A 10,751-nucleotide genomic window follows, 5' to 3' on the forward strand; every position below is an offset into this window, starting at 1 on the left:
ACTCAAAATTGACAATATTGGAAGGTTAAATATTCCATCAAATAATAATGTTTTCATCTCTGAAATCTTGGGTGTAATAATGGCAAATTTGGTTCATAAATAAATACACAATTCCATTTAGTGACATATTTTCATTTTGTTTTTACTGTTCAAAGTTTTTCTTTTTTATCATTTTATGATGAGAATGTGAAAATTCAGAAAATCAAGCATGGTGACCCTATCTTATTTCTTTAATATTTGATTATTCTCATATGCCAGAATTCAAAATTCCCCGATAACTTTTCAAGTCTCCTTGCCTTCCATGTGTTTCTATCTGGCCTGATCTTGTGTATGCAGTGACAGTAACATGACACTGCAGTAGCAGGGCAGTGCCTGATAGTGATGTTGCTCGTAGGCAGTAGCTGTATTAACTTTGATTATTTTGACAATGTGTTTTTCAGTTTATACAACTGTGTTCTTGTCCTACTCCCTGCAGCATGTTGAACTGCCCATATTCAGCTTGCTATCACAGCCTGTGTATGTGTAGCCTACCATGCATTTGCATCACTAAGAACTGACTGTCAGTCTGGACTCTAATTAATTATCACTCACATATTTGTATATACAGGCTTTGTCGACAAACTGAATATTGTGTGTTTGAGGATGCTGTAGGAAACAGCAAGAAACTGTAGTTGATATATTGCACAGAAATATTGCAAAAATCATCAACAGTTGCAGCTTCTGCCCTATTACTAGGCTCAAGTTTGTTTTTTTACGACAAATCATACATAGATTTTTTCAAGATAAAAGTAATGAAATGTGACAAAATGGTTCTAAATTTTGTTAAACTATTACAAACATTAAAAATGGTAGAAAAATGGTATTCATTTTTCACTTAATTACCTTCAAAAACTTGGAATTTGAAAATCTAAAACGTAAAAGGGAACCAAAAAATTTTGAAGTCCCCTTACAGGCAGAATAAAAGTTTCAAGTCCCCCTCTACTACCTCCAAAGTTTTCGAGTCCCCCTCGCCCTGAATTCCTCCAGCGGCCCTCTTCCCACCCCATCCCCCCATCCCCAACCATTTTTGTGAAGGCTGCGTTCACAAAAGTGGTTAGGGACCAAAGAATGCTGAAAGCGCATGCGCCACACTGTTTGCTGGTACACTAACATTAACAAACTCACTAGTCATTGAATCGTCCGTTTCGATTTCAGAAGTGTGAATGTCTCATTATCACGTCGCACACCTATAATATAGGAAGAAGAGCGTCACCGCTATCCCAATCCGCTATCCAAGATTGGAGGACTGAGAATGTTAATTGTCGATTCTTCAGTGAATTTACATTGAAAGAGTTCCCAGCCTTTCGACTGTTCCGTTACAAGTATTTTAGTGCAAAGCTCCCTGGTCTACTGTGAAAGTTTCAAGTTCCTGGTCTACCGTGGACCGGCACGGTGTGCTACTTAGTCGTGTTATCATTTCATTTTCAAGGAATCGTAAATTTTGGAGCTGGAACTCGGTATGTAGGCCTTCTTTATACAATACTTTAATACAATATTTTGACGCAACACAAGCTCCTGAGTAAGTGTAGGATAGAGGGACTGTGATACTGACGCAGTGCTTTCAAAACCTCAACAAACAGCTGTGCCTTGGAAAATGATATCAAAGAGGGGCCTTGCTGGGGCCGTGCACTGGCTTCTTTCGTGTCAGCCATTGATGGGCTTGCCAAATGCCAATGCCTTTGGGCCGCGGACGACGCAACAACAGACGACACGATTGCACGACACTGAGCAAAGGGTCCTCAGGCTCCGATGATGATGATGTTGTTGTTTTTATTATTGTTGTTGTTGTTGATAGTATTTGCAGAAAAGAACAAAGTATGCGCTGCGAAATTCAATACAGCCTAACTATACATGTGCGTTGCAAATTCAATACAGCCTAAGGGACCGTCTCAGATTGTCGCAGAAGTTCAAAAAGCGAAATTCATTCGTTTAGGGGGGGAGGGGGTTTGACCTCCATTCAATTAGTGAACTTCACTTTCGCACTTTTATTTTGTGATCACAAGTTTTCGTGTGTTTATTTTAAATTAAAGAAAAAAATGCACACTCGTGCCAACAACTTTGTAACTGTTTCCATCTCGTTCGTTCCCCGAACACAATTTACCGATAGTAACATTGTATCCTAAACCTTTCATTCATCAAATTATTCAAAGACAAAAAGTATCATTTTTTAAAATGTGCTATTAATAAGCATCTGCTCTAAGCTAGATGTCTTTATTCTCACTTGTTATGCACCTTGTCATAGTCGTTTTAATATGATTGAACACGCCTGGGCCCCCATGTCGAAGTTTGTCGCCGGAGGAGTGACTCTAGCTATATGTCTACCTGGTGAGAAAAAACCACCATGTATTAAAACAGACTGATATAACCGAAGCCCAAATTCGCTGTAAGGAATCAAAGCAAGTGTCTGCTGGAACGGCCAGAACTGGACAGGGTTTCCTATAACAAGTGAGGGATATCCGTATATGGGTAAATCGCCTGAACCGTATGACGATTACTCGGATGTTACTGCATTTGCAAGTGCATTATGGCATTGCAGACCAAGCCTCGGTTCGTTTAATGTTGTAATGTGGCAAGGGAAATAGCAAAATGCAACATTGTACTCTCGGGCAGACATGAACATTTCGCACTTTTGAAGTTTCGTTGAGGGGGAGGGGGTTTTGATCTAAACGAAGAAATTTCGTTTCTTGAACTTCTGCGACAATCTGAGACGGTCCCTAACTATACATGTGCGTTGCAAATTCAATACAGCCTAACTATACATGTGCGTTGTTGCCTAACTATACATGTGCGTTGCAAATTCAATACAGCCTAACTATACATGTGCGTTGTTGCCTAACTATACATGTGCGTTGCAAATTCAATACAGCCTAACATTACCCAAGGGTTGTCACTTCATTGCCACACACTTTTTTTCAATCGCCAAAAATGCACCTAGCAAGCATCGAAATCGGTAAAATTCGACGTAGGGTCAAAGCACATTAGTCCTTCTCAATCATACTCAGACATTTTTACCTCTTGCCGATGAAAAGTCGACAAATCGGCAGGTTTTTCAATGCATCTAGTCCTCTCTTGATTCCAGATTTAAAAGGCCCCGCGAAAGATCTAGTCACGTGGGCGCATTTCAAATCGAACCATAGACCCTTACAAAAATAACTTATAGATACCTATAGCTAGCTATAGGTTACTTATAGGTACCTATAGGTAGCTATAGGTTACTTATAGGTACCTATAGGTCAATCCACCTATAGGTAATAATTTTATAGAAATCGATGGTTTTCTATAAACGTATCGCCTATAAGTTTATTACCCTATAGGTGTCTATAGACCTACAAACCTGTATGTTTTTTTCCCTACAAAAACTGTTTAGGTTTCTATAGACCTACAAACCTATAAGTTTATTTCCCTACAAAAACTTTAGTTTTCTAAAGACCTACAAACCTATAGGTCTGTTAACTGAAGGAAGTTGCTGTGTAGTTTTGTCGAAGTAATATGCTCAATTCCCCTCATAGCTAAAAATATTTTTCTCATAAGAAATTATTTCTTTATATGAGATAATTTTTCTTCAAATAAGAAAAATTGCAACAACGTTTTCTAGCAAGATCTTATTTTGTATTGAGCTGAACATGTAATAAGAAAATTTTTCTTGATTTGAGAAAAATATTCTTGATTCAAGAAAAATATTCTCAATATGAGTTCTATTAAGAAATCGTTAGTCATTTAATTTTGCTAACAAGATAAAATTTCCTATATTAAGGAAATCATTATCTAGATTTATGATCATGCTAACGATTCAAGCAAGATCATGTAAGTATTGAGCTGACCATTAATGAGGATATTTTTCTTGATTCAGAGAAATATTCTAAATACAAAAAATATTCTCAATATAAGTTTATCAAGAATTTTTTAAGGTGTTGAATTCTGCTAACAAGATAAAATTTCTTACATCAACCCTTTGAGGGCCATTGTAAACTTTTGACATCTACCACAAAACAGCCTGCTTATTATTTGCTATAATAATAATAATAATAAAGTATGTATGATACCTTTAATTAATTTGGACCAAAGTCTAAAACCAGTGTGATGCTATACATTGTGTGCCAAAAAAGGAAAACTGTGTCAATTAAAAATACCGTCAAGGACAGTGTGCTCACATTCGGTTTGAATTGGTAAATTCAAGAAATATTTAAACCAGAAAAACAAGAATGACAAAAGCAAATAAGGTCTGCAACTTAGGTACTGGAGGTCATCTTTAGGAACATGCATATCAACTTCTATAGCAATGGGACAAGCAGATCCTACATACATAAGCAAATGTCAACAAAAAAATTAGCCAGAGAAGCTTGACAAAAAGAAAAGGTGGGAGAGTAGGGAAAAAATGAAGAGTGGGAAAAAATGTACAAGGGATCTGGTAAAAAGTAATGCTACCTCATCAATCTTCTAGCCCCTACCCCCTCCTGAATATCAAATGTTCCATCCCTTACATAAGACCAGCTGGCAGGAAATCGATTTACAACCTTGAGGATGTTTTAATGCGATGAGTGCTATCATTCGAATGTAAACAGCACTTAAATCAGTTACAGATAGTGAAATGCCTTCCACTGGTGGGGGGATTACGACATCTGGAATTATCCTGGATCCAAATTTCTCATCAGTTCTTGTGTGTCTTACATGCAAAAGTTGCAAAAATTGGTTCGCAATGAAAAATTTACCTCAACTTTGTTTTCTGGATCAAATTTTACTACAAATTGATATTAAATATGACAAAATTATGTTCACAGCCTCCAAAACTCTCTCACAACATATTCTGGGTTGGTGTAGGTCATTTAGGGTCACAAACTGAGAAAATTACCTAAAATATAAAAATTTGGGGGTTTCCTAACACTTTGAGCAGAAAATGTATCTAATAACATCCCTCGGGACTTTTGTACCAAATTACAAAGCTATCAGACAAGTAATTTTGAGAACAAGTTTTCTTGACCAAAAATGACAAAATTGTCCTAAAAATACAAATTTGTATATTTCATGACAATTTCCCATATCTAACTATTGTCATCCCTGGACATCTGTACACCAAACATAAAAGCTGTCTGTCCAGGGGCTTTAAAAAGAAAATATTTTTTAAGATTTTTTGACCAAAAATGACAAAAATTGCCCCAAAACAGTAATATTTCCAATTTTGTCGTAATTTCAACAATTAGAAGGGTAACACCCTTGCAAACATCCAATCCAAATTTGAGAGCAATTGGGCTAGCGGTTTCAGAAAAGAATAAATTTTACTTAAAATGAGAAAAATACCCAAAAAATTCAGCAAAAATACAAAATTCATAAAACTGATTTTGATCAACCTGAGGAACCTGTATACCAAATATCAAAGCTATCAGATTAGTAGTTTTTGAATAAAAAAATTTTTGACCAAAAATTCGGAAAATTGCCCCAAAATTACAAATATGAAAATTTCAATTCAATTTGAATAAACTTGACTGAGGTCATCCTGAGGAACATGTATACCGACTTTCAAAGCAATCAGATAAGTGGTTTTAGAGAAAAACATTTTTTGACTAAAAACTGAAAAAATTACCCCAAAAATAGAAACATGCAAATTTCATCCCAAATTTTAAAGACCTAATTTAAAATACCTACAGAAACATGCACACCAAGTTTCAACCCAATCTAACCAACGGTTACAGAGTTTTAGCAATTTGCAGTGTTTTTTCTTTTTCCCCTCATTTGCATATTTTTGACACTGACAAGTTAATTTGAACAAATTCACATCTCCATCCCTAGGTGCACCTGTACACCAAATACTAAGACAGTAGGTGCAGCGGTTTAGGTGTTTTTGATGTGGACGGACATACATACATACATACATACTGTAATACGTACATACATACATACATACATACATACATACAAACATGCAAATCGGATGCAAATGAACTGATTCAGCTTATACGATAACCTCACATTGGTATACCAAATGTGAGCTAAAAATGAAAGAAAATATGAAAAATTTTGCTTAAAAAATTTAGGCAGAAAAAACATGGTGGTCAAAGAGTGAAGAATTCAATATCTAGATTTAAGATCATGTTTACCATTCTAGCAAGATTATGTTTGGTATTGAGCTGACAAGTAATGGGAATATTTTTCTTGATTCAAGAAAAATATCCTCAATATAAGTTTAATCAAGAAATTGCAAGGTGTTTGATGTTGCAAACGAGAAAATTTCTAACATTGAGAAAATCAAAATACCCATTTAAGATCATGTTAACCATATTTTTGGAAAGTTAAAACTCTGCAAGATGTTTGAAAATTCTGCCCGAAACAGTTAAATTTATTGCATTTTGGGTCAAGGGTGATCTCAACAGGATATTTTCTATTGAAGTTTGTGTATGTTCCATGAAAACCTCTATCAAAATATATTGAGAAAAAGTATTTTTATAGAAAAACACACCAGAATGTGTAAATCAAAAATATTAGGCCTACACAAACAATGAAAAGATTTATGTTTACTCAACACTGTTGCAGTAATATTTTATTTCTTTAATCGGTTACCATATTTTTTGCCAAAAAGCTTTATTTTAAGCAATCAGAATTTTTTGACGACTTTTTGTTCATCAAAGCTCTAAAACTACGCTTATTTGCGTTGGTTTACGGTTGTGATTGACAGCAGTGCAGTTCATGACCTCTGACCTCACCATCTGCGCGCGCATGTTTACTTCACAAGCTGCTGGCTGACCGCAGGTAGTCGTCTGGTAAACAAACTATCTCGAAATTACATTTTTTGAATGAGGATGTCCTTGGATTCCTTCCATCATTTAAAGGAACGAATACTTTCTTCGGATAAGACTTATTCCAGCGAAGATGAATCGATAAGACCAAGCTAGTGGCGTGAGTCAACACGGTAAATGACAGTCACGTAGTGCTGTACACAGTATGTACGGAGTACGCTAATGTAAAGCCGTGATCGAGAACCAGCTGAAGCCCCGGAACCGGCCTCGTAGAAGAACGTCGCTAGCTCGTATTTTTTTATCCAAAGACCAGATGTCGAATCGCAATGAATTAACGAGTTGAGAAGTATATGTTTGCGATGAAATAAGATGTTTGAAAAAACATCAGAGGTCACGCAGTTGTCTGTCTACCGTGGATAGAGGGACTGTGACCGGGACTATGGCCGCCGCGCTGTCACTGGTAAACTAAAAGATACGTCTACGGCAATATTCACGAGACTGTTCATAGGCGAAGAGTTTGATTCCATGATAAAGTGAATGAGATAAACTACTAGAGGTCAACGACAAGGGGACTGGCAGTAAAAATACGGTAAGAATTGACTAAACTTTCTACATTATTATTATGTGTGACGTCGTGATAGTTTCTTCAATACGTCCTATATGATGCCGTGCGAGTACATACCTCTATGACGGCTGAGATCTTTGTTCGATCTATTCATCACTGAGTTTTCAATTTAAAAGAAAATACTTGATACGAAGTTTGGCCATTTTGTTATAACGAACGTCATTTTTATGAAATCTGGACTAAACCTTTTTTACAAAAATGGTGCACGTCCCGGGCTTGGCCGATAGGCAATCGATGGCTTCGCGCCGGCGCCAAAATTTGTTTTATACTTCTGCAACATTGTAGCAATTTAACAAAGTTTTTTAAGTGTACTTGGCATCGGTAAAGTAGTCCATGGAAAGACACTAACGACGGTTGTCCGATTGCCCGGGGCAAGTGAAAGTCGCATTCGGGCAAGTGAAACGCCGATGCCACTTGCCCGACGGGACAAGTGAAAAAATAATTACCTACGAATAAATCCATGAGATCGATTTTCTTATGTGGGAACACCGACAAATAATATCATTTTATGTCATTGTGAGAACTAGCATAAAGTTTTTCACAAAATTGCATGATCGTTTTCATCGGTTAATTACCGTACGCTGGTTGAGCGTACGTCCACAAAGTTCCTTGCCCTCACAAGACAAGGTTATGGTGTCACATGTCTGTAGACTACGATCAAAAAGGAGACACACACGAAGCTTTTGTGTTTTGTATGAATGTTTACAACACTATAAAAATAAAATTAGCACCAAAAAATAAGACTTACTAAAACGTACTCTACAATGCAATGTTCAGTTCAGTGACTGGCATTCACTGGTGGCATTGTGGATCGAAAGACTGCATGCAAAGATGACAGGGATGAGGGATGGTATGATGATATACGCAGTGTAAAAACATGACAAAGAAGTATATTATTTTTCAGAAGCTTCAAAACATTCCTTCATAACATCTAAAGATTTTTTCTTTCTGTGTAGTTCAGTTAAAACTGAAAAAATACCTTGAAGGTACAGTGGAAGTGGCTGTTATTATTTGTGCATTATTTTAGACCTAAGAAAGTAAACATACAAGCATATTAAATAGTATATTTTTTCCATGAATATCCATGATCATGAATATTAATGAAATGTCCAGCACTCTTGGAAGTCTGGGGGGAATAGTTAGAGAGTGACTGACATTTTTCACTACACATCATGAAGTTTGATGAATAATATGATAAAGTTTTTGAAATAAAGTGTGTGAAATAAAAAATCACTGCTTTTGCTTTTTTCAAACCACAAAATTTTACTGGGCAAGTGGTTTTCCAATTCGGGCAAGTGAACTTAACCCCCCACTTGCACGAAGGGCAAGTGGATAAATAAATAAATAAATAAGTGTCTTTCCCTGTAGTCCGCAATGTCAATGCTATGGATGCTTCAAAAATGGCAGATAAACGCGCATTTTAAGCTATTGTGAATATGACACATTTCAGTTCCTGAGATCATTAAAGGAACAGCTTTAGCTCCAATTTGTGTACTTTGTCTTGTGAAAAATTGTATGCTATGCTCCTTGTTCATATACTGTCTTTTTTTAAATTTCTACAGTATGGACAACTTTGGCATGTTATGGATATATCCCATCACTGAATAACAGATGACTATCATTGTATAGAATCCTGCAGGAGAAAGGAGCTTGACAGTGGGAAAATAGCCATAAGACTTTTGAAAGTTTTTATAGGAAATTGCAGTTTCAAGACCAGGTTGGTTTGATGCCATACGAGTAAGGAACCACACAATATGTGTGATAATCAAAAAATTGAAAACCCTAGAAACATTGACAAGTGTACCACACAACATTTTGTATAAAATTAACAGTCACAAGAAACAGTTTCATAGTGATGTACATGTATTGAGGTTGTTAAATAGATACAGTAGACCCTCGCTATGACGATCATGATGGGGTACATAGAAATTGTTCGTTAAATTGAAGTGTTCATTATTATGAAGAACGAACATAAACATATCGTCGCACTTGGAATATTTGCCACCTGTAATCATGGCAGGACCAAGTGAATTTCTTTTTTGATGGTTGGTTGCGCTATCTCCTCCTAGTCTAGTCTGGTTCCCTGACCTACATTTCTGAGTATGCCCACTCATCCCCAGCGCATCGCATCTTTGTTGCAATACTTGTGGACGTACTCGCGTAACTCCTCCTTGCCTTTGAATATCAATATGCTGCTCTTTGGAACACAATACTCACGCGACAAGTTTGTAACCTCCTCACCTTCGCTACAGTTGATACTGTGGAGCTTGTCTTGAACGGACAACAGCTTGCGGTTATGGGGAGCAGAAGCGCTAGAAGCCATGATCAATGATAAGAATGTATGTACCGATAGACTGTAAACGTGGTTGATATAAATAATCGGTTTACTCAGTAGAGATACTGTTGTAAAACTTCGTCTTTTATTGCATATCACAGTCTGTGAATGGATTGTACGTTCACACTTTACACAATTTCCATAATGTATGTATGTATGTGTGTACGTACAGTATGTCCGTAAACATCAAAAACTCATGCACCCTGCTGCACTTTTTTTGCTTGGTATCTAGTGTGTGGATGCATCCTGGGCTGTAGATCGGATTTCGTTCAAATGAAGTTTGCAGTGCCCACATTATGCAAATGAGCTTAAAATATGTGAAAACAGTAAAAAAATTACTAACTCAAGAACTGATGTTTTGATTGCATCGAAAATTAGTATGCAAGTAACTTAGTTGGACCTCATACAGTTTCATGCATATGGTGAAGATATCTTGAATTTTGTATTTTTGCAGCATTTTTTTGTTATTTTCCTCATTTTAAGTAAAAATTATTCTTCTCTGAAACCGCCAGCCCCATTGCTCTCAAATTTGGGTTGGAGGTTCGCAAGGGTGTTACCCTTTACATTTGTTGAAATTTCGACAAAATTGGAAAAATTACTTTCTTTTGGCAATTTTTGTCATTTTTGGTCAAAAATTCTTCAAAATATTTTCTTTTTCAAGCCACTAGACAGACAGCTTTTATATTTGGTATACAGTTGCGCAGAGATGACAATAATTAGATATGTGGGAGTTGTCCTGAAATATACAAATTTGTATTTTTAAGACAATTTTACTGTGTCATTTTTGGTCAAGAAAAATTGTTCTCAAAATTACTTGTCTGATAGCCATCTGGCCATTGTAGCTGTTCATGTAAAATGGTCAATACAAAGGGGTAGGAACATTTGATATTCAGGAGGGGCTAGGGTGTAGAAGATTGATGAGGTAGCATTATTTTTTACCAGATCCTTTGCACATTATTTTTTCCCGTTTCTTTATTTTTTCCCCATTCTCCCATCTTTTCTTTTTGTCAAGCCTTCTCTGGCT

At 36.4% G+C, this 10,751-nt stretch overlaps 1 long non-coding RNA gene across 1 annotated transcript; it reads left to right on the top strand.

Annotated features, from left to right (window-relative positions):
* Positions 1-7,205: 7,205 nt before the first annotated feature.
* LOC139145911 (uncharacterized) lies at positions 7,206-9,788 on the top strand. The gene is made up of 2 exons (XR_011555045.1): positions 7,206-7,356; positions 8,955-9,788. It is a non-coding gene; the product is annotated as an uncharacterized lncRNA (long non-coding RNA).
* The last annotated feature ends 963 nt before the right edge of the window (positions 9,789-10,751 follow it).

The sequence above is a fragment of the Ptychodera flava genome, chromosome 12 (assembly GCF_041260155.1).
Source record: "Ptychodera flava strain L36383 chromosome 12, AS_Pfla_20210202, whole genome shotgun sequence".
NCBI classification, from domain to species: domain Eukaryota; kingdom Metazoa; phylum Hemichordata; class Enteropneusta; family Ptychoderidae; genus Ptychodera; species Ptychodera flava.